We start from the raw sequence: 25,512 nt of genomic DNA, 5'->3' as shown, positions 1-25,512 counted from the left end.
TAGAAACAAACACCACGGTGGTAACCGCCAACAGCCAGGTGGAAGACAATGTACTGCCCACAGTATTACAAGGCACCAATCCACCAGCTTTTCCGGGGCGGTACCAACGCCATCAAAAGCATGGCGCAAACAGGACACAGAAAGGAAACACTCACCTCTCGACACCCAATGAGGAACCAGGACACCATGGAGCCCGTGTTACCAATGTTGGTTTACCTACTCATCTACCAGGAACATCAAAGACGGAGACAACGATGACGGTGAGTACTGCACCTAGTACACAGGGAAGGGGGGGGGGAGGAAAAGAGAGTGACACACACATGCAACACCCCTACCCCCCACCCACAACAACATACACACACACACATCCAGTGAAATCACAGATACACCCCATCACCCCCTGGAAGAATGCAAGGACCAAATGAAATGAGTTTAACAAGTGTAATAATCAAACAATCAGGTAGACCACGATAACTTCAAATCATCAGTATATACAAATATTTACAGCACGTTTGCAAGTCTGTACATTGTCCCATTAAAGGTCCGTGAACCAGTGGTCCCAAAAAGCATGGGTGAAGCCCACACATGACACCTGCCTCAAAACTGAGAGAACACTGCAGGGGCATCAGCTCGAAAAAAACACGGGCACCTCAGGGGGAAGGGGAGGGAGGCACCTCAGCCGGAAGATGGGACGACGCCACTGTTCCTCGAGGGGGGTCCATGCCCACTGCTTGGTCCTGGGGAGTGCAAAGCCACAGTCTCTCAAGTCTCTCAAGTGAGTGGGTTGCCCACTGATTGGTCCTGGGGAATGCAAAGTCACAGTCTCTCAAGTCTCTCAAATGGGTGGTTTGCCCACTGCTTGCTCCTGGGGAGTGCAAAGCCACAGTCTCTCAAGTCCCTCAAGTGAGTTGTTTGCCCACTGCTTGCTCCTGGGGAGTGCAAAGCCACAGTTTCTCGAGTGGATGCCTTCCTCCACTGGTTCTGGAGAGGGCATGGTGCCCAGAGTGCTTCATCCTGAAAAGGACTGGGGTAGTGGATGCTGTTTTCCACTGGTTCTGGAGTGGGCCTGGTGCCCCGTGATGCTTCATCCTGCCAAGGACTGGGGTAGTGGATGCTGTTCTCCACTGGTTCTGGAGGGGGCATGGTGCCCAGAGTGCTTCATCCTGCCAAGTACTGGGGTAGTGGATGCTGTTCTCCACTGGTTCTGGAGGGGGCCTGGTGCCCAGTGATGCTTCATCCTGCCAAGGACTGGGGTAGTGGATGCTGTTCTCCACTGGTTCTGGAGGGGGCATGGTGCCCAGAGTGCTTCATCCTGCCAAGGACTGGGGTAGTGGATGCTGTTCTCCACTGGTTCTGGAGGGGGCATGGTGCCCAGAGTGGTTCGTCCTGCAAATGACAGGGGTACTGGATACTGGGTCAGATGTAGGAAGCCAAAAAATTGCAAGTCAGAAATTGCGAGTCATTGCGACTCGCAATTTCCGACTCGCAAAATGGTATCCAACAAGAAAAAGTGACTTCATTTTGCGACTCGCAAATGAAGTCGCACCGCAGATTGCGAGTCCGCTGTTAGCGAGGTCCATTTTTGCGACCTTTCTAAATACGGACTCGCAAACTGTGCCACAAATTGCAAGCAGGTGCAGCAAAACAGTTTGAAAAACACTTCCTGGCTCTTGCTGATGACATCAGAGCCAGGAAGACATCGAATACACCTGGGAGGAGGGAGGACCACACCCTTTTCTAACTGCTGAGCAACCACCTGGAGGAACAGCAGCAACAATGGAAGACTCAGGCAGTGCAGGCAGGAAGAGAAAATTGAAGTTCTCTGAAAAGGAAACTAGAGGTGCTGACACAGGAATGCTGCCAGCACCATGACCAGCTGTTTGGAAAGGGTGCCCTGAGTGTTCCAGACACGGAAAAGAGGAGAATCTGGCAAGACATCCAGGAGAGGGTCAACGCCATAGGGGTGAGCCACAGAAGTATAGAGGATATCAAAAAACGGTGGTATGATCTGCGCTCCAGGACAAAGGAGAGGGTGGCAGAGCACCTCAGGGAGATGAGGGGCACAGGAGGAGGCCCATCCACCGTCCCACCACCCACAGCCATGGAGGAACTGGTAGAACAGAACCTTGAGCCTGAGGCAGTGTCAGGAATGGGAGTACTGGACACGTCAGCGCCAGTGAGGAACCAGGAAAGATAGAATCCCCACCCGGGGTCTTCTTCCCAGCGGTGGAAGGACACCCTAGTCCTCAGGGTCCGTTTAGCAGAGAGAGTACACAAATCAGGCGGAGTCACCAACTGGAGGAATAAAGAGAAGTTTATTACATGGATTATAGCTCGAGCTAATACAGAGTCCCAGGACAGTCAAGTGACTATCCTACGGAGGCTGGCCCTTCACTCCGGGGCACCCAACCTTATATACACACAAAACTTCTTAGTCAGAGGACAACTCCACCCCTGGCGTATTCAAGGTCCTCTGCAGCCTTCAGAATATTTCAGGGATACATGTGTGGTGGGAGAAGTTACAGATGCAGCTGGCAGGAGGTGGCAACGACCTGTACGAACCTGTTCTGGCAGTTACTGATTAAGCACAAACATTCTTGGAACTACGGTTAGAACAAGTAAATTACAGCGATAAGCAGATTGCAGCCCAAGGCTGTGAACACAAGGTCAATCATCAAAGTTCATGAGGTTTGTCGAGCACATGGCAAAATAATAAAGATAAACAGATGCCTAGCAGCTATGGTGTATGATTAAGTTTATGTTCATTTTCTCACCAGGGACATCAAAAAGTGAGTACCATGAAACATGCATGTCCACCCATAAATGCTATACACCCACCCACCCAGTACACAGCAGCATGCACAACCAAACTAGCTCCATTCCAGACTTGCAACCACCAGAATGGTGCATTATGGTCAATGTAGTACAGTAGTCAGCTTATAGGCAACTGTTTAATAGGAGGCATACAAAAGATTTTACATACTGACAGTGTGTTCTCTATGTCCCACAGGTCTCCCACAAGACACCCCCACCAGCCACACCGTCCAGGGTGAAGAAAGCAGCCAACAGGCAGGCAGGAGTCTGAAGCAGCCACTACAGGGCCCAGCACCACACCACCACAGTTCCCTCCAGCTGAACAAATGGACATGGTGGAAATAGACACAGCACCTGGTCCCAGCCTCAGTGTCAGACAGCAGGACCCCGAAGCACCACCGCGTCGCAGACGCAGACTCCATGTCCAAGCAGTGTCCCAGGAGGATATAGGTGACTCATCCATGTCTGCAGCTGAGGCAGCCCTCATATCTGGTCAGCGCCTGCAAACAAGGCAGATGAAAATAATTGCTGGGGCAATGCAACGGATGGAGCATAATTTCACAAATGGGCTGGCACAAGTGAACACACAGTTCACACATTTGAACGAAAATGTCGGTGACCTTGCTCTATCCATACGGCAACTGGTGACAGAACTGGTGTCAGAGAGACAGAGTGCAGGGCACCGTGAGCGGCAACTGGTACACAGATTGGACCGCATGGCTGCATCCATCGTCCGTCTCGCAGTGAACACTACAGGGCTGTCACGCCGTACTGTGAGCTTGCAGGTGGACTTGGGCCACTTTGCAGGGGATGTGGTTCGGGGACTGGGTTGCATTAGCCACGCTGTGGACATGCTGGAGGCTAGACAGGTGGCTAGGGGCACGGCAGAGACACCTCAGGACAGTGAGGAGGGGTCCACCATCAGCAGCGCATCTGCCACAGAGACACGTGTCTTGCGGAGTGGCAGTGCACGTCAGGGGTCTGCTGACACACCTAGCACAAGCCATGCTGGGCATCCCAGGCGGAGGTGTTAGGCCTAAGCACTGCAGTACACATGAGACACATGGAGTGAATGTGTCCTCATTGAGGGTGGACATTTACAGCCCCTTAACAAAAGTTCAGTTCTTTACTTATTAGGTTCACTTAATAAAAAGTATTGTTTGATCCACTTCACAACTGGGCTCTTTGTGTGTGACATTAGTGTGTGTGGTGACAGTTACCACGTACCTTCCAAAGTATTGGTTTGCAATGTGGTCCCGTCTCTGTCTGCCTTGATTTGCAATGCTTCTATCCCCAGGTTGGCGATGTGGTAGCTCTTGCTCGTCATCCTACGAATGTGGGTCTTCAGGGGTGAGATGTAGCCCATGTCTGGTGGCAATGTTGTGCAGTATAGCGCATGCGCCAACTATCTTGAAAGCTGTTTTTGGGGCATACTGGAGCGCACCTCCACTTCTGTGGAGGCATCGGAATCTTGCCTTTAATAGTCCAAAGGTCCTCTCTATGACATTTCTGGTCCTCCTATGTGCACTGTTATATCGTCTCTCATTTTCATTGCTGGGTGTTAGGTACGGGGTAAGTATCCATGGTCTTAGCGCATATGCACTGTCACCTGTTTGGCAAAAATGAACCATGTTAGCAGGGCATGGATGGTTTCTATAGTGACCTGTGTGTATGGCTTCAGGGTGTCTGCAGCAATACATAATAGATATCTGTCTCCAAACTCCCCAAGTTCTAGGCGTTGGTGTATCCCACTGTGCCTGAAAATGTAAAAGTCATGTGTACTCCCTGGAAATTTGGCTACCTTGTCAGTGATGACATAATGGGCGTCACATACCACCCGGATGTTCAGTGAGTGGGTACACTTCCGGTTGCGGAACAGATATTCCAGATTTGCAGGAGGGCATATTTGTATATGTGTCCCGTCCACACACCCTATTACATGTGGGAAGTTGGCAATTCTGCAGAATTCCAACTTGGTGCTGTAGATTTCTGCCTCATTCCTGGGTAGGTATATGTATCTGGACATGTGTGTGAGTATGGCATCTAAGAAACATCTGAAGCACTTTGAGATAGCCCACCTGCCACATCAATGACCCCCTGTTAGCTACCCGAGGCCAAGAGGTGCAATGAGCATAGCACTAGCACATGTGTGGGGATGGCGCTGCCGCGCACAGTCTGTTGTTGAAGCTGTGGATTGAGTAGATCTATTAATTCTAATATTGCTGCACTGCTGAGTCTGTATTTATCATAAATCTCCTCCTCAGTTTGTTGGAATAGTGTCTGGCTGGTTCCGTATATCCTCTCCTGTCTCTGGCTCCTCCTCCTCCTCTGCTGTGCGGCGTGGACTCTCCTCCTCCTTGCTATCACATATATTTCAGCCATTTTGAGTAACCCAGATGCCTTCTGGGTCTCCTTTTATACTTTGGTTCTGGTTACCACATGCTCTGAGTTAGTGGTAATTTGGGTGTGCAAAATGGGCTTTTTACGACTAGTCGCAATTTGCGAGTGGCTTTTTCATATGGTTTGCGACTTGCAAATTGCGTCTCCCTATTTCCGAGTGGCACAATGGGCTCGCAAAATTTGCGAGTCGGTAATGGCTCACATCACAATTTGCGATTCGGAAATGGGGTTTTTGCATCCCATTTCCGATTTTGAGGGGTCGCAAATTGCGATTCGGGCCATTTGCGACTCGCAAATTTTTGCTACATCTGGCCCACTGTTCTCCACTGGTTCTGGAGGGGGCATGGTGCCCAGAGTGCTTCATCCTGCCATGGACTGGGGTAGTGGATGCTGTTCTCCCCTGGGTCTGGAGGGGGCCTGGTGCCCAGTGATGCTTCATCCTGCCAAGGACTGGGGTAGTAGATGCTGTTCTCCACTGGTTCTGGAGGGGGCATGGTCCCCAGAGTGCTTCATCCTGCCAAGGAATGGGGTAGTGGATGCTGTTCTCCACTGGTTCTGGAGGGGGCCTGGTGCCCAGTGATGCTTCATCCTGCCAAGGACTGGGGTAGTGGATGCTGTTCTCCACTTGTTCTGGATGGGGCATGGTGCCAAGAGTGCTTCATCCTGCAGAGGACTGGGATAGTGGATACTGTTCTCCACTGGTTCTGGAGGGGGCCTGGTCCCCAGTGATGCTGCACCAGCAGTGTGGCAGTTCCCATTCCCTCACATGGGTGTCTGAGACACAAGATTTATCGGTAACAGGTAGCATGATACTCCATGGAGGCAGAGCCACACTCCTCCTTGCAACAACTAAGGCTGCAAACTGCTGGAAGTGCCAGTGCTGGTGGTGGTGCCTCATGGAGTGTGAGCAGGGTTCAGGACGTCTCCTGCAGGCTCGGACGCCTGCCCACTGGGGATGCTGCTGATGTCTGCTGTAGTGGCACTGGTTGGGCACATTGCGGGGCATGTGGCGGTGGCTTGCGGCGGTGGCTTGCGGCGGTGTCTGCGGCGGAGATGCTGCCGGTGATGCAGGTGTCTGCACTTGTGGAGGGAGACACCAGGCCGTCTCCTGCAGCCTCGGAAGGCTGCCCACTGGTTATGATGCTGGTGACTTTAGTTGAGGCAGCTGCCGTGCAGGTGGCGGTGCAGGTGGCGGTGCCCACTGCGGTACAGGTTGGTGGGCTGTCTTGAGGAAAGGGTGACACCAGTCCCTCACCCGGAGGGTGAGCTGACTTCAATTTGCTCTTGTGTCCCTTCCCCACCTTGGAAGTCGCTGCTGGGACCTTGCCACTGTCCTCTTTGGTTCTGGAAGAGGCCTTGCTGGGTATTTGGAGCAGCTTTTCCCTTCTGCATGCCAGCCCCTTCTTTACCTTGGCAGGTGGCGGAATAGGGCGGGCCTTGGCTTCACGAGGTGGCACACTGGCAGCCCTGATGGGTGGCCCCTTCGATGTTCCCGGACTTGCAGTGACCACACTGGACGAGGATTTGGTGGCCGAGGTGCTGGTCAGGGCTCTACACAACCTGGCCCTAGAGGAAGGACAGGGGGAGGTGTAGGGAAGAGGTTAATGCTAGCCAGGAAAAGTTTCTTAGACACACTGGGATGGGAAGATGGAGGGGTTTTGGGAGTGGAGGAAGGGGTAGTGGTTGTAAGAGGTGTACGTCTGCTGAGTCTGGGTGAAGGTGTATGGGTTGGAGGCTGTTGTGAGGTGGATGGCTGTTGAGTGGGTGTGTGCTGGCGTTTGTGTACTTTGGGAGGAGGGCTCACAGACACACTGGGAGAGGACACAGGGGACGTGTGAATGGTAGTGGGGGTGGTGATTGCACGTGAGTGGTGTGTGGTGCTGGGCATGCTGGTGATGGAGGTAGTGGCTGAGGATGTAGTGCATGCAGGTGTGAGTGGAGACGAGACTGGGCGGGAGGTGGAGGATATGGAGGAGGGGGGACACAGTGGAGGCAGTGGATGTTGGTGTGTCTGCATGGGTATGGTGCTTGTGTGAGTGCCTGTGGGATGTATGGTGCTTATGTTTGCCTGAGCCACTTTTGTGTGTTGATGTGTATGCATGCTGGTCTGATGGTGTGCTTGGGATAGGCTGAGGTAGAGGGGATTGGGTCTGGGTAGTGGAAGTTGGAGGGGGACGCTGGACACAGGGACAATGGCTGCCATCAGTGCTGAGGCCAGAGCCTGAAATGCTCCCTGTTGGGCCGCCTCGCCAGAATGAATGCCCTCCAAGTATGCATTTGTTTGCTGCAAATGCCTCTCTACACCCTGGATGGCATTCAAAATGGTTGACTGCCTAACAGTGAGGGATCTCAGGAGGTCAATAGCCTCTTCACTGAGGGCAGCAGGGCTGGCTGGGGCAGGGCCTGAGGTGCCTGGGGCGAAGGAGATTCCCACCCTCCTGGGTGAGCGGGCACGGGAAACACGCTGAGGGGCTGCTGGGAGGGCGTGCTGGCAGAGGGGGTGGCGGCTGTACCTGTTGTTGCGGTGGGGACAGATGTGCCCGCCACCGCAAGGGAGCTCCCATCTGAGGAGGAGTCGCTGGTGTCCTCTCCTGTCCCCGGTGTGGAGCTCCCCTTGCCCTCCGTCCCACTGGTGCCTTCAGACTCCGTACATTCACCCTCCTGGGCCATGTCAGTTGCAGCTCCCTCCTGCTCCGGTGCCACTGCTCCTCCGCCAGATGATGCTAATGCACACAAGGACAGGGTGACAAAACAAAAAGGGGGGAAAGACAGAGGAGACACATGGTCAGTGCCAGCAACACCACTACCGTTGGCGGACACAACACACAGGGAGGAGCCCTATGCACTAGCCCATGCACTAACAGTTCTTAGGAAAATCAGCTGCCCATGGGGGACGATGCCTAACCCCATTTGCTGCACACCTGGAACCCACAGGAGGCTGTCTAATTGTAGATGGCCACTACCACTATTGGGGTTGGAGTGGCACAGAGCCTGCCTAACAAGGGACCTACCCTAGCAAGTTCGCCCTGGCCTAGGGGAGCCCACATCCCCCACTCAGACACCTCGTAAAGCGTGCAGAGTCAGCTGAATGAGACTGTACTCACCCCCTTGCGGCTGCTGTGATGCCCTCAAGCGCCTGTCCAACTCCGGATATGCCACCGCCAGGATCCAGAACATCAGGGGGGTTATGGTGCGGCGGACACCCCTTTCACTCTTGGAGGCCATCCCCAGCTGGGCCTCCGCGGTCTTCTTGCTCCAGCGGCGCAAGTCCTCCCATCTCTTGCGGCAGTGGGTGCTCCGTCTATGATAGACCCGCAGGGTCCGCACTTCCTTTGCAATGGCACGCCAAATACCCTTCTTCTGGTGGACGCTGACCTAGAGGAAAGGTAAAGTAAGAATGGAACTTACTCCCCCGTCTGGTTCTTCTTACTCATTGCCCACCAGTTCCCACCCATGCCCTGAAACACATACACTGACCATCCTCACATGCAGGCCACAGCCCCGCCACCAACATGTATCTTCCATCCAGACCACTCCATACATTCATGTCCCATCCATCATGCTCACAGTGTAGTCACCTGTTTGTCTGGAGGACCGTAGAGTAGCGTGTACTGGGGAAGGACCCCGTCCACCAGTTTGTCCAACTCCTCCGTGCTGAAGACAGGGGCCCTTTCCCCAGACACTGTAGCCATTGTTGCTTCCAGACTGAGGTCACAGCAGCACTTGCAGTGTAGGTCCTCTCCTGTTGAAGGTCAGGTATCAGGTGAGTGAACAGATAGAAAATGGCGGTCACGTCCGTGGCTCCTGGAACCCATAGGGCCCAATGATAACCAATGCTGAATTGCGCGACGGTCTTTGTCCGCCTAGCGCGATGCTGCACAACGCCAGCACAGTTACCTCATTTCCCCTTGTCCCTCCTTACAGGTCAGGCAGCCGCCATTTTAAGGGGGCACATGGCAGGGCACCTAACTGCGTCACAGCACATTTGGGCAGGAATACGGACAGACATCGCCACACACCGATTAAATCACAATAGTGCTAAACACCCTTGTGCAACCTATGTGGTACATGACCCTCTGCTCACCATTCTCCTTCATAGGGCACAACCGCTGGGGCAGATGATGAGATGGCGTCATCCTCCGGTGTACAGACCCCTGGTGGACCTGTCGACAATGGAAGACAGACACATCATTATCACCTACAGACTTGATTGTGCCACAATCCAAGAACTGTGTGCCCAATTGGAGCCTGACTTGATGTCAGCTATCTGCTAGCCCACAGGTATCCTCCCTTTAGTGCAGGTCCTGTCAGTGCTCCATTTCCTGGCCAGTGGTTCCTTTCAAACAACAGTGGCCATGGCATCAGGGATGTCACAGGCAATGTTCTCTAATGTGTTGACCGGAGTTTTGTCTGCCCTGCTGAAACACATGCACAGCTACATCGTTTTCCCCCAGGTGGAGGATTTTCCCACAGTGAAAGGTTACTTCTATGCCCTGGGACATATTCCCAACATCATAGGTGCCATTGATGGTACACATGTGGCATTTGTCGCCCCCCCCGCAGGAATGAACAGGTGTACAGAAATGGTAAAAGCTACCATTCCATGAATGTGCAGATGGTGTGTTTGGCAGACCAGTACATCTCTCATGTGAATGCCAAGAATCCTGGCTCTGTGCATGATGCTTACATTTTGAGGAATAGCAGCATCCCTTATGTGATGGGGAAATCCAGAGGCACCGTGTGTGGCTAATAGGTGAGCCCAAGGTCCCCACACAGTATGAATAGGTGTCTGGGTATGGGATAGTCCCTAAGGGTTGGTGTATGTCTAACAGGTATCCCTCGATATTTTCAGGTGACTCTGGTTACCCCAACCTGTCATGGCTACTGACCCCAGTGAGGAATCCCAGGACAAGGGCAGAGGAACGCTACAATGAGGCACATGGGCGGACTAGGAGGATTATGCAGCGGACTTTCGGCCTCTTGAAGGCCAGATTCCGGTGCCTCCATTTAACAGGTGGCTCCCTATACTACTCACCAAAGAAGGTGTGCCAGATCATCGTGGCATGCTGTATGTTGCACAACCTGGCTTTGCGACGCCAGGTGCCTTTTCTGCAGGAGGATTGGCCTGATGTTGGTCTTGTGGCAGTTGTGGAGCCTGTGGACAGTGAAGAAGAGGAGGCAGAAGAAGAAGATATTGACAACCGAAACAACATCATCATACAGTACTTCCAGTGAGACACAGGTAAGAGACTGGCACTGCTCCTCTCATATCAGACTACTGTAGGACATTGTATAAGTCTGCCTTTTTACCTTTGTGTATGGACCCTGACAGTCCACTTTGGCTTTCATTTTCACAGATCTGGGTACCACATTCTGCCTTCTGCTATATTCACTGCTGCCCAACAACCGTCATACTTTGGTATGTGCAAATGAACATTAACATTGATATTTGTCAAAGAGGTTGTAATAACACATTTGTGAAAGTACAGACTGACTCCAGATTGTTTTATGAATAAAGGGTGTTTTATTTAAGTGCTAATAAGTGGAGGGGGATGTGCAATGTGCTGGGGTGATGGTGGAGGAATATCCATGGTAGAGTCCAGTCTCTTTGGATCACAGGTGCATTGTCCAAGGGGGCATAGGAAGTGGAGCAATGGCGGTTCAAGGTGGTCAGGGTGACATAGTGGGACAGAAGGGTGACAATCAAGAGAGTCTTATTTCCTGGCGGGGGTTTTGGCAATGTTCTCTGTCTTGTGCCTGGATCGCAGGGACCGTTTGCGGGGTGGTTCTCATTCTGCAGAGGGTGGGGTGCTGGTGGCCTGTTGGTCCTGTGGCGGGACCTCCTGTTCACTAGTGCCAGCAGATGTGGAGGGCTGTTCATTGTTCGGGCTGGAGTCAGTGGCCCGGTGGTGTGCCACCGTCTCCTCATGGTGTAGGCCATGTCTGCCAGCAATCCTGCTGTGGTGACCAGGGTGGTGTTAATGGACTTCAAGTCCTCCCTGATCCCCATGTACTGTTCCTCCTGGAGCTGCTGGGTCTCCTGCAACTTGGCCAGTACCGTGCCCATGGTCTCCTGGGAATGGTAGTATGCTCCCATGATGTTTGAGAGTGCCTCGTGGAGAGTTGGTTCCCTGGGCCTGTCCTCCCCCTGTCACACAGCAGTCCTTCCAGCTTCCCTGTTGTCCTGTGCCACTGCCCCCTGAACCGTGTGCCCACTGCCACTGACCCCAGGTCTCTGATCGTCCTGGGTTAGTGGGTTTGCCTGGGGTCCCTGTAGTGGTGGACACACTGCTGATTGACATGTCCTGGGGACAGTGGCATGGGCCTGCTGGGTGGGTGCTGTGGTGGTGTTTCCTGAGGGGTGAGGTTCAGTTGTAGTTTGGGACTGTGGCAGTGGAACCGACTGTCCAGAGGTCCCTGATGGGCTGGGCTGGCCATCTTGATCCAGGTGTGCAGAGCTGCTGTCGTCACTGTGGGCCTCTTCTTTGGGGGGACTGGATATGGCTGGCACCTCCTGTCCGGTGACGTTGGGTAGGGGTCATGTTGGGGTGTAAATGCATAGTTATTGTATCTGTGTGTGCCATCTTGTTCAATGGTGTGTTTCCCTCTACTCCTGTGCTTGCAATATCACTTTGGTCCTTGTGTGAGTGGTGATTGTGTGCCCTGGCTGAGTCCCTCTATTGGACATGCTTTGGTGATGGGTGTCCATACAGGTCTGTGATGGGTGTCCATGCAATGTTGTGACATGCAGGGCTTGGTATTGGTATGTGTGGGTTGTGATAGTGGGGTATGTGTGAGGTAGTGGAGTGATGGGGGTGAGGGTAGGGGTAGAAGTTTGTGATGGCATGCAGATAGGGTGGGGGATATAGTAGTAAAGATTTGCCTTACCTCCTGCTACTCCTGCGAGGCCCTCAGGATGCATGATCGCCAAGACTTGCTCCTCCCATGTTGTTAGTTGTGGGGGAGGAGGTGGGGGTCCACCGCCAGTCCTCTGTACTGCTACCCGGTGTGTGGATACCACGGAACGCACCTTCCCTGTAGATCATTTCACCTCTTCCTGATGTCATCTCGTGTTCTTGGATGCTGTCCCACTGCGTTGACCCTGTCGACAATTCTCTGCCGTAGCTCCATCTTCCTTGCAATGGATGTCTGCTGCACCTGTGATCCGAATAGCTGTGGCTCTACCCGGATGATTTCCTCCACCTTTACCGAGTTCCTCCTCAGAAAACCTGGGGTGTCTTTGAGGTGCCATGATGTGGTGTGGGAGATGTGTGAGGTGATGGTTGATATGATGTGTGCTGTGATGTGTTGGGGTGTGTTTTTTGAGGTGCGTGGATGGTGTATGAGTGATGGTGTTGTGTGCCTCTGGATGCTGGTGTCTCTCTCTCTGCTTCTTCCAAAAATGTAATTGTAAGGGGTTGTGGGTGTGTGTTTTATAGTGGTGTGGGTGTGTGGGTATGGTGTGTGTCTGAGTGTCAGGTGTGTGTATTTCGAATTGTCCAATGTGGTTGTGTTTTGTATATGTGTGTGTATTTTGAGCGCGGCGCTGTGTACCGCCAATGGTTTACCACGGTTGAAAGACCGCCGCGTTGATTCGTGGGTCGTGATACTTTGGGCGTATTCCTTTTGGTGTAACGGTGTGGGCTTTGGTACTGCCCGTTCATCACTGACCTTTGGTGTGGCGGAATTGTGTGGGTGTCTGTATTGTGGCGGATTTCTAGATGTGGGTCATAATACCTGTAGCGGATTTCCTCCGCGGCCACAGTATGTTGGCAGCCGTCAGCGGCCTTTGTTTGCTTTTAAAATATACATTGGAGTGGTGTATAGTAGAATAACCTTAAGTTTAGTGGCATACAGTTTAGTGACATAGAGTGGAGTGGCATATAGTAGAGTAGCACAAAGAAGAGCGGCATAGAGTGCAGTTGTGTGCAGTGGACTGGTGTAGTAAAATAGCATAGAGTGTAGTAGTGTGGAGAGTAGTGATGTAGAGTGGAATGGCATAGAATGTAATGGTGTACAGTGTAATAATGTAATTGGATTGTCGTAGAGTGGAGTGGTGTATAGTGAGGTTGTATATGGTTGAAGAGTGTGCAGTGGTGCACACTGAGTGGCATACAGTGGAGTGGCAGAGTAGAAAAGCATAAAGTGAAGTGTCATAGAGTGGAGTTGCGCACAGTAGAATAGCGTACAGTGGAGTGGCATAGACTTTAGTGTCATAAAATGGTGTGGCATAAAGTTTAATAGCACGGTGTAGAGTGGAGTGGCATAGAGCAGTGTGGAGTAGAGTGGCATACAGTGCATTAGTATTGAGTGTAGTGATGTACAGTGGAGTGGCATAGAGTGTGATAGCGTACAGTGGAGTGGGAGTGGCGTACAATGAAGTGTGTTAATTGAACACAATTAGCGTGAAAGTGTGTAAATGGATGTGGATGTAATGCAGCAGGAATAAACCTCATGATGTGTAAATGGTAATTTTTTATACTATGTGTGACTAGTGTAAATAGTGTTAAAGTTATTCATTTTAAAGAACCTAGTTATATATTGGTAAGTTCACGCTATACTGCGATACATGCAGATGAGAAGTCAGTATGTGATTGGCTAGTGACTGTCCTTACCAAAGGTGAAGACTTGCTCCTCCCATGTTGTTAGTTGTGGGGGAGGAGGTGGGGGTCCACCGCCAGTCCTCTGTACTGCTACCCGGTGTGTGGATACCACGGAACGCACCTTCCCTGTAGATCGTTTCACCTCTTCCTGTTGTCATCTCGTGTTCTTGGATGCTGTCCCACTGCGTTGACCCTGTCGACAATTCTCTGCCGTAGCTCCATCTTCCTTGCAATGGATGTCTGCTGCACCTGTGATCCGAATAGCTGTGGCTCTACCCGGATGATTTCCTCCACCTTTACCGAGTTCCTCCTCAGAAAACCTGGGGTGTCTTTGAGGTGCCATGATGTGGTGTGGGAGATGTGTGAGGTGATGGTTGATATGATGTGTGCTGTGATGTGTTGGGGTGTGTTTTTTGAGGTGCGTGGATGGTGTATGAGTGATGGTGTTGTGTGCCTCTGGATGCTGGTGTCTCTCTCTCTGCTTCTTCCAAAAATGTAATTGTAAGGGGTTGTGGGTGTGTGTTTTATAGTGGTGTGGGTGTGTGGGTATGGTGTGTGTCTGAGTGTCAGGTGTGTGTATTTCGAATTGTCCAATGTGGTTGTGTTTTGTATATGTGTGTGTATTTTGAGCGCGGCGCTGTGTACCGCCAATGGTTTACCACGGTTGAAAGACCGCCGCGTTGATTCGTGGGTCGTGATACTTTGGGCGTATTCCTTTTGGTGTAACGGTGTGGGCTTTGGTACTGCCCGTTCATCACTGACCTTTGGTGTGGCGGAATTGTGTGGGTGTCTGTATTGTGGCGGATTTCTAGATGTGGGTCATAATACCTGTAGCGGATTTCCTCCGCGGCCACAGTATGTTGGCAGCCGTCAGCGGCCTTTGTTTGCTTTTAAAATATACATTGGAGTGGTGTAGAGTAGAATAACCTTAAGTTTAGTGGCATACAGTTTAGTGACATAGAGTGGAGTGGCATATAGTAGAGTAGCACAAAGAAGAGCGGCATAGAGTGCAGTTGTGTGCAGTGGACTGGTGTAGTAAAATAGCATAGAGTGTAGTAGTGTGGAGAGTAGTGATGTAGAGTGGAATGGCATAGAATGTAATGGTGTACAGTGTAATAATGTAATTGGATTGTCGTAGAGTGGAGTGGTGTATAGTGAGGTTGTATATGGTTGAAGAGTGTGCAGTGGTGCACACTGAGTGGCATACAGTGGAGTGGCAGAGTAGAAAAGCATAAAGTGAAGTGTCATAGAGTGGAGTTGCGCACAGTAGAATAGCGTACAGTGGAGTGGCATAGACTGTAGTGTCATAAAATGGTGTGGCATAAAGTTTAATAGCACGGTGTAGAGTGGAGTGGCATAGAGCAGTGTGGAGTAGAGTGGCATACAGTGCATTAGTATTGAGTGTAGTGATGTACAGTGGAGTGGCATAGAGTGTGATAGCGTACAGTGGAGTGGGAGTGGCGTACAATGAAGTGTGTTAATTGAACACAATTAGCGTGAAAGTGTGTAAATGGATGTGGATGTAATGCAGCAGGAATAAACCTCATGATGTGTAAATGGTAATTTTTTATACTATGTGTGACTAGTGTAAATAGTGTTAAAGTTATTCATTTTAAAGAACCTAGTTATATATTGGTAAGTTCACGCTATACTGCGATACATGCAGATGAGAAGTCAGTATGTGATTGGCTAGTGACTGTCCTTACCAAAGGTGAAGTTCAGCCATGTAGTTTTCATCACAGATTTAATGCGTTTTGCTGCATAATTGTTTACAGTCTTAGATATAGGTAAGTAGTAGGTTTTATTGTTGTTCACTACCTATTACCACTTTATTAAAGTGGTCATAGGTACAGAAGTTTATGTATAACATTCTATATATTTTATAGCAGCCTAAGGAGAACCGCACATTTTTTAAAATAGCGCAGTAATTTGTAGGTATTATTTTGTTGTGCATATTTTTTTCTTTTTTTTGGTATGCGCCACCCCCAAGGCACTCCATAATATTTAATAAAAATTTAAACATATAGAAAATTATAAATATTTTTCTCTACTTTTTACCCTTTTACTAGAGAGGTAATAGGCAGGGAAAAATACTAAACCTAATACTTACCTAGTTCTGAAGGCGTAAAATAGAACAGAGGCAAATTGTGCCTAAAAATAACATGGCTGCCTTCACAGTCTGTAAAGGCAGTCATTAGCCAATCACCTAGTGACTTGTTTTCACTACGTACCACAGTGCTTCTGCAAAATACAGTGAAATTTCATGCAACTACATTGACAACAGATATCACTAAGTTAAAATGCCGTATAACTCAAATATTACTTATCCTGTTTATCTTTAGTATCCAAAAGGATGATTGGTCCACCATATTGTGTAATCCTGACAAATTCCATTGAATTTGCCATTTTGGCACTACGTCCAATACAAAAAGTCTATGTAATATGCATTGGCATCAAAATCTGTTTTAAGACCCCCCACCTTTTTTCTTTGACCCTGCATCGACCAGTCACCATGAAACTTTGCATCATCTGGTAATGTAGAAGGAAGAATAGGTACTCAGAGTTTTGTACAGATTCATCAAACAGTTGTTAAGTTATTAACAGGGTGAAATTCTGAGGAATTCCTGTCTCTGGTAACCTTAGCTATACCTACAGAGCAGCGTGGCTACCACACCATTACCAAAAATGCATCGCCCCACTCCCTTGTCTACAGTGTCCCCCGAACCTCCCAGATACTCCTGTTTTTTACCCGGGGATATGTGAGCATACCCTGCCCACACACTCCTGGACAGAAAATAGAACTTTTCTCCCTCCCAGTGAGAGCAGTGTAAAGTGCTGATCCAGCCCAGGTGGGACCAAAACAATGATGGCAGCTCCTGCCAGCATCAAGTATGGTGCTGGCCAGGGAGCAGGCCAGGCCTTGGGGGCCGCAGGGGAGCCCTGATTATATCAGGTTGTGGGAACCCTTGGTGAGGTAGAGATACCTGGTCCCACAGGCCTGGTGGGGTGTCCAAGGGGAACTCCCCTGGGGCAAAAAACTTCAGTTTGTTTTTTATTGTTGCTGGAGATCCTCAGATGGATCTGTGGCGCTGATAAATAGAGGTTTTCCCCCTTTTAAATACCCCTTTCCAGGGCTTGGGAGGGTGACACTTAAATTTTTTGTGGATGGGGACCTCTTCTGAGAGGCTTTGGGGACCCTACCCCCGGGGCTGTATTTCAAATTAAGGGGAGGGGGGCATGCGCTCTACTCCCCAGCCACAGGACCCATCCCCTGTGACTGTATTTGAAATTAAAGGGAGGGGGCCCTAAACTCCCAGCCCAGTATCTAAGAGTGTCTCGGGAACACCATCCCCCGGGACATTGCTGTTCTGCCCAGGAGAGGGAAGGCATACTCTGCCCACATTCTCCTGGGCAGAAAAAAACAGAACTTTGCTACCATCCACGTGGGAGCAATAAAATCAACTGCCCCACCCGGGCAGCAGCAAACAAGAATGGTGCTGACTTTTTCCAGCAACACAATGGGTGCTAACTGTGGAGCCAAATGGGGCTGTGGGGGACTTGGGACTCCTCCTCACAGCCATCAATGGATGCAGACATTGTGTGTGCCTCGGGAAGGTATAGGGGCACACAGCAGTAGTCAAAGGGGCTAGCTCCCGACAGGGGAGCTCACAAGGGCCATGGGTACCCTGGGGATTCCACTGCAGCTGCCAACAAAATACCATGTTGTGGGTGCCCTGTGTGGGCACCAAAGCACCTTCTGTGCAAATTAAATTGGTACCTCCCACCAGCACCTACGAGGAGTGCTGGCTGGGGAGCTGTGGGGGGGAGTTGGGGCTTTTGGGAGAGGAGAATCCCCACTCTGTGTAATCTCAAGCTGTTGTGTAGACATTTTAGTTATAGCTCCATGCACGTTAGTTTAATACACTAGGCCGCTGTGCACTTTGACCTAGATATATTTTATTCAGCTTTGCATTGTTATTTTTACAATAACCAGTTGTTCGGTCTTGTTTTCATTTCTTCTATCTAACTGTTTTGCTTAGCCCAGCACTGTGTTCTCAAACAACACATATTTGATCACTTTGTGCTTCAGTCAAGGCTACGGTTTGGTTCATTGCCGGTGAACGTGGTAGAAGTTTAGTCTCCAACATTCGTAGAAAATACACATCTTTATGTAGGGACATTTTCTTGGAACATTAGCTGTGTTATTATAAAAACCATTCCTAGTCCCATTACACGTTAAGAGGGAGATTCCAGCCAGGGAACTATGACTGTATGCTGATTGCTGAATGCTTCACTACAGATGCTAACGCAGACTACAGGCCTTTGCTCAGGTATGAGGGACGATGTCGTCCCGGGGGAACCTGAAAGGCAGGATTAGAGCTTAACATGCTGTGCTCAAATTATGATTCATATAGAAAATAGTCCATCTATTCTAGTGGCAATATGATAGCGTTATTCTTATGCTTCACTCTCATCGGCACCATTTTAATATTGTCATGTTGTGTCGTTCTGGTGATTGCAGCTCACGCTTTGCTATCTAAAATGCAGTTGTTTTATTAAACCAGTCTTTAAAACCTATACTGCTTTCATTGTCATTTATATATGAGACCGAATTGTGAATGAGAGAACCGAATGCGACCTGAGAGACCACGACTTCCCTGAGAAGTATGATATGTCATGCGCTCTGCTGCCCAATCATCTCTACCTTTCGGGAGAGACGAGGCACTGCTAGTTAGCCGGAGCAAAACCCGGATTTAGAGTGACAGGTTTCACCCACAGTGGGTCAGACTCAGTTTCCCACAACGTGGATAATCTTGCCGCTCAAAATCCAGTAGTCTCATTAGAATAATGAGAGCCTACACGACATGGCGCCGCCAACGTTTGGTCAGGCTCTAATTTTCGGGTCCTCCGGAATATCTCTGTCCCATTATATATAATGACACCTGTTAGAAATGAGGTTTTTGGTTGGCAGTCAGGTTACCCCCTGTCCAAGCGAAAGCCCTCACTCTAGTCAGGGTAAGTCACACAATCCAAGATTATCCTGTGCCCACCCTCTGGTAGCTTGGCACGAGCAGTCAGGCTTAACTTAGAAGGCAATGTGTAAAGTATTTGTGCAATAAATCATCCAAAACCACCATATAGCACCACAAAAATACACCACACAGTGTTTAGAAAAATATATAATATTTATCAGGATAATTGTAGGTCAAAAAGAATAAAGATGCAATTGGAAATTGTAGAGATATCACTGAAAAGTGATATAAAGTGTCTTATGTCTTTAGAATATAAACAAAGTCTCTTTCAAGCACAAGTACCTGGTTTGGAGTGGAAAAATCTCATCAGAGGGCCACAAAGGAAGAGGTGCGTGGAAAAAGGGTGTGTGCGTCGATTTCTCCCCAGAACACATGGACTCGTGTCGTTATTTTCCACGCGGGGAAGTCGTGCATCGTTTTCCGGCGCGCGGACAGTCTCTTTCTGTGGATCGCGGGGATTACCAGATGTCCCGGGTCTGTGCGTGGATTTTCCTGCTTGTTCCCCGGCTGCGCTTCGGTCTGCGGGGCTGCGCGTCGAAATTACGATCTCACGGCAGGCGTTGCGTCGATTTCTCCTCTAGACGTCGGTCTGCGGGGCTGCGCGTTGAAATTACGATCTCACGGCAGGCGTTGCGTCGATTTCTGCTCTAGAGGTCGGGCGGCGTTGTCCTTGCGAAGCCGTGCGTCGGATTTTCGGTCATCCCAAGAGCGTTGCGTCGATCAGCGTCGGGGTGCGGCGTTTTTCTCGCCGCGGAACAAGTTGTGCGTCGAAATTTTCGGCGCACGGAGTGTCCAAGTGAAAAAGGGAAGTCTTTTTGGTCCTGAGACTTCAGGGAACAGGAGGCAAGCTCTAGCCAAGCCCTTGGAGAGCACTTTCACAGCCAGACAAGAGTTCAGCAAGGCAGCAGGGCAACAGCAAGGCAGCAGTCCTTTGTAGAAAGCAGACAGGTGAGTCCTTTGAGCAGCCAGGCAGTTCTTCTTGGCAGGATGTAGTTTCTGGTTCAGGTTTCTTCTCCAGCAAGTGTCTGATGAGGTAGGGCAGAAGCCCTGTTTTATACCCAAATTTGCCTTTGAAGTGGGGGAGACTTCAAAGAGTGGCTAAGAAGTGCACCAGGTCCCCTTTCAGTTCAATCCTGTCTGCCAGGGTCCCAGTAGGGGGTGTGGCAGTCCTTTGTGTGAGAGCAGGCCCTCCACCCTCCCAGCCCAGGAAGACCCATTCAAAATGCAGATGTATGCAAGTGGGGCTGAGTACCCTGTGTTTGGGGTGTGTCTGAGTGAATGCACAAGGAGCTGTCAACCAAGCCCAGCCAGACGTGGATTGTAAGGCACAGAAAGATTTAAGTGCAAAGAAATGCTCACTTTCTAAAAGTGGCATTTCTAGAATAGTAATATTAAATCCGACTTCACCAGTCAGCAGGATTTTGTATTACCATTCTGGCCATACTAAATATGACCTTCCTGCTCCTTTCAGATCAGCAGCTGCCACTTCAACAGTGTATGAGGGCAGCCCCAATGTTAGCCTATGAAGGGAGCAGGCCTCACAGTAGTGTAAAAACGAATTTAGGAGTTTTACACTACCAGGACATATAGCTACATAGGTACATGTCCTGCCTTTTACCTACACAGCACCCTGCTCTAGGGGTTACCTAGGGCACACATTAGGGGTGACTTTTATGTAGAAAAAGGGGAGTTCTAGGCTTGGCAAGTACTTTTAAATGCCAAGTCGGGGTGGCAGTGAAACTGCACACACAGGTCTTGCAATGGCAAGCCTGAGACAAGGTTAAGGGGGCTACTTGAGTGGGTGGCACAACCAGTGCTGCAGATCCACTAGTAGCATTTAATCTACAGGCCCTAGGCACCTGTAATGCACATTACTAGGGTCTTATAAGTAGATTAAATAGCTCAATCAGGTATGATCCAAAGTTACCATGTTTAAAGGGAGCGAGCATATGCACTTTAGTACTGGTTAGCAGTGGTAAAGTGCGCAGAGTGTAAAAACCAGCAAAAAAAGTATCCAAAAAGTGGAGGGAGGCAGGCAAAAAGTTAGGGGTGACTACCCTAAGGCTGTCAGGTCTAACATGTGTCCCCCCCAGCTGAAAGTGGGGAGAGCTACCCGACCTCCTGGGAGCTCTCATCGCTAAGGCGGAAGTACCTGGAGAGACCATCAGCATTGGCTTGGTCAACCCCTGGGCGATGTTCCACCGTAAAGTCCATCCCCTGTAGGGAAATGGACCACCTCAAGCGTTTTGGAATCTCACCCCTCATCTGCATGAGCCATGTGAGGGGCCTGTGGTCTGTCTGAACCCGGAAGTGAGTCCCAAACAGGTAGGGTCTTAGCTTCTTCAGTGCCCAGACCACAGCAAAAGCTTCTCTCTCAATAGCACTCCACCTCTGTTCCCGTGGTAATAGCCTTCTGCTAATAAAGACTACCGGTTGGTCTAGGCCCTCCTCATTTAGTTGTGCTAGAACTGCCCCTATGCCATGCTCTGAAGCGTCCGTCTGCACGATAAATTCCTTGGGGTAGTCAGGGGCCTTGAGCACGGGGGCTGTGCACATGGCTTCCTTCAGGGCGTCAAAGGCTTTCTGACAAGCCTCGGTCCAATTCACCAACCTAGGTTGTTTCTTGGACGTGAGTTCTGTCAAGGGTGACACAATGGTACCATAGCCCTTGACAAACCTACGGTAATATCCTGTGAGGCCTAAAAAGGCTCTCACCTCAGTCTGCGTTCTAGGTGGTTGCCAGGCCTTGATAGTTTCAATCTTGGCCTGGAGTGGCTGCACCTTGCCACCACCCACTAGGTGTCCCAAGTACACCACGGAACCCTGCCCAATCTGGCACTTGCTAGCCTTGATGGTCAGGCCTGCCTGTTGCAGGGCCTGAAGCACATCCTTGAGGTGAAGCAGGTGTTCCTCCCAGCTGGAACTGTAGACAGCAATGTCATCCAGGTAGGCTTACACAGAAGGCATCCTTGCCAGCTAGGACCCCGTTAACCAACCGTTGGAAGGTAGCGGGGCATTTTTCAATCCAAACGGCATGACCCGGAACTGGTAATGGCCATCAGGGGTTAAAAATGAGGATCTTTCCTTAGCCCCCTCAGTCAGGGCGATCTGCCAGTACCCTGAAGTAAGATCAAACGTACTCAGGAACTTGGCAGCGCCCAGCCTGTCAACGAGCTCATCAGCTCGGGGGATGGGGTGAGCATCAGTCCGTGTGACTGAGTTGAGACCCCGGTAGTCCACACAGAACCGGGGTTCTGGCTTCGCACCTGGGGCAGTAGCCTTAGGGACCAACACCACTGGGCTGGCCCAGGGACTACTGGATTTCTCGATAACCCCTAGAGTCAACATCTTGGAGACCTCCTCCTTGATGCTGGCCTTCACCTTATCCGACAACCTGTAAATTGTGTTCTTCACAGGGAGACTGTCACCGGTGTCAATATCATGAACACAGAGGTGGGTCAGTCCAGGAGTAAGGGAGAACAGGGGGGAGAATTGCTCTAACAGCTCATAGCAGTCTCCTTTCTGGTTTAGAGTCAGGGAGTCAGACAGAATGACCCCGCTTACTAAACCATCACCTTCTTGGGCAGAGAGGAGGTCGGGGGGAGGTTCACTCTCCTCTTCCATTCCTTCATCTGTGACCAGAAGCATGTTGAGCTCCGACCTCTCAAAATGAGCTTTTAGTCGGTTCACATGGAGCACCCTTAGGGGATTCCTAGGAGTTTGGAGGTCCACTAGGTAAGTGGCCTCCCCTTTCCGCTCCTTTATTTCAAATGGGCCAGACCAGCGGTCCTGGAGAGCTCTGGGCGCTACTGGCTCCATTACCCACACTTTGTCTCCAGGTTGAAACGCTACCAGGGTGGCCTTCTGGTCATACCAGTGTTTCATTACCTCTTGACTGGCCTCAAGGTTACTTTGGGCCTCTTTCCAGAAGCGGGTCATCTGGTTGCGGAGGGCCAACATGTAGCTGACCACGTCCTGAGGGGGTGTCTTTGGAGCTTTCTCCAATCCCTCCTTGACAATGCTTAAGGGTCCCCTGACAGGGTACCCATAGAGAAGCTCAAAGAGACTGAACCCTACCCCCCTCTGGGGGACCTCTCTGTAAGCAAAGAGAAGGCATGGTAAGAGGACGTCCCACTTACGCCTCATGGCCTCAGGGAGGCCACCAATCATGCCTTTCAGGGTCTTGTTGAATCTCTCCACAAGACCATTAGACTGGGGGTGATAGGGTGTGGTGAACTTGTAGGTTACACCACACGCATCCCACAGAGACTTCATGTATGCAGACATGAAGTTAGTGCCTCTGTCAGACACTATCTCCTTGGGGAATCCCACACGGGTAAATATCCCCATCAGAGTTCTGGTCACCACCGGTGCAGTTACGGTCCTCAGAGGGATTGCCTCCAAAACCAGGATGAACCTGTAGCCTAAGGCAGTTTTGGGGTCCAAGGGACCAACAATGTCGATGCCCACCCTTTCAAAGGGGGTGCCAACGACAGGAAGTGGAATCAGGGGGGTTTTAACCCTTTTTCCTGCTTTACCACTGGCCTGGCAGGTAGGACACGATCTGCAGAACTTATCTGAGTGTGTCCTCATTTTGGGCCAATAAAAGTGGGTGACAAGCCTGTTAAAGGTCTTGCCTTGCCCCAAATGTCCTGCCAGGGGAATGTCGTGAGCCAGACCCAGTAGGAAGGTTCGGTAACATTGGGGGACCACCAGCGAACGTGCTGCCCCAAAGGCCGGAACCTTAAGCTCACTGTAGAGGAGATCATTCTCCCAATATAGGTGGTGATCGCCAGAGGCGTCACCTGCTGCCTGGTTTGAGGCTTGTTTCCTCAAACCTTCCAGAGTGGGACATTCTTTCTGCGCCTTGCAGAATTCCTCCCTGGTGGGTCCACCCTCAACTTGCCAGCAAGCTCAGGTAAGTCACCTAGGGTGGCAATGTCTTCCCCAGTTGGCTCGGGAGTCTCCTCCTCAGGAGCCCCGTCATCCACTGCGGGAACTTCTGGGGCCGGTTTCCCGCGCCCCTTGTCCCTCCTCTTGGCAGCTCTCTGGGCCATCGTTCCAGGCTCCAGATGCCCTTGACTTCCCTCTCGGTCAGCCATGGACCGTGTGGTCATGCAGACCCACTGAGGTAACCCTAACATCTCCAGGTGAGACTTGAGCTCCACTTCTTTTCAAGCAGTATGCTCAAGATCATTGCCTAACAGACAATCTACAGGCATGGCAGGACTCACAGCTACTTTCAGAGTACCAGAGACCCCCCCCCCCACTCAAAGGGAACCAGAGCCACCGGTAGGTGACTCTCGCGATTGTCAGCGACTATGACCTGGTGGAATGTATTAGGGACTATCTGCTCTGTTGACACCAGCTGACTCTTGATAGTAGTCATACTGGCTCCTGTGTCACGCAGAGCCTCCACCTTCTGCCCATCAATGGTGACCCACTGCCGGTACTTGGAAGTATTTTGGGGCATGTGGGCCTTGGGCACCATTTCTCCTTATCCCAGGGACACTAGGGAAATCTCTACCTGTTCCCCAAAGCTATCTGGGGCCATCTCCCACCCGAGCGCTACACTAGTCAACCCAGGTGTCTGTCCGGTAGTGGACGGTGCCCTCTTGGGGCACTGGGGATCGCCTTTATAGTGACCATACTGGTAACACTCCATGCATTTGGGGTTAGATTTCCCTGACTTGTCATATGTCCCTGGCTTTTTCCCAAATCTGGAAAAGGAAGGGTTGCCACCCCCTCCCTGGAAATTCTTTTGGGGGCCTTTGGAGAGGTCCTTATCTGCAAGTTTATCTCCCCCCTCTTTCTTCTGTTGGGAACCCTGACCCCCTTTGTGGGAGTCCCCCCCAGGCACCTTCTTGGACACTCTGGTGCTAACCCAGAGGTCCGATTCCTCAGCAAGCTTCCTGGGATCAGTCAGCTTACTATCCACTAAGTGCTGGCGCAACTCTGTATAAGTAGTATTAAGCATATGCTCTCTCAGAATCAAGTCATATAAACCTTTATAATCAGCTACTTTGTTGCCCCGCACCCATCCATTCAGTGCCTTACTGGAAAAGTCAAAGAAATCTACCCATGTTTGTGTGGTTTGTTTGGTGCTGTCCCTGAACCTCTGACGGTATCCCTCAGGGGTCAGCCCAAACTTGGCAAGTAAAGTGGCTTTCTGAAGTGGGTATGTGTTTTGATCAGGTTGATCCAATGTGAGGAGTGTATCCCTCCCCAATGGCGGTACATAACCCCCCATAGCTACCCCCCATTGCCCTTCAGGAACCTCATGAGCCCTCAGTGCAACTTCATAAGCAGCTAACCATTTATCTATGTCATCTTCCACCACAAAACTGGGCACCACATTTTTGGGTATACGAACCTTCTTTTCTCCAGCAGGTCCTGTCAGTATGCTGCCACCATTATTGCTGGATTCAGACTGTCTCGCCTTGATCTCCAGCTCCTTGAGACTCAGTTCATGAGCCAACAATAGTTTCTTTTCAGCCAAAGCTCTCTCAGCCTCCACCTGTTTGGTTGCTCTTTCAGCTTTAGCTTGTTTGGCTTCTCTTTCAGCTTCAATTTGTTTGGCTGCTCTTTCAGCCTCAGCTTGCTTGGCTTCTCTTTCTGCCCTTCTCTCCTCCTGTTGAGCCTCAATTTTCAGTTTGGCCATT

This window comes from Pleurodeles waltl, chromosome 5, assembly GCF_031143425.1.
Source record: "Pleurodeles waltl isolate 20211129_DDA chromosome 5, aPleWal1.hap1.20221129, whole genome shotgun sequence".
NCBI lineage: Eukaryota > Metazoa > Chordata > Amphibia > Caudata > Salamandridae > Pleurodeles > Pleurodeles waltl.
Note: the sequence above shows the minus strand (reverse complement) of the source record.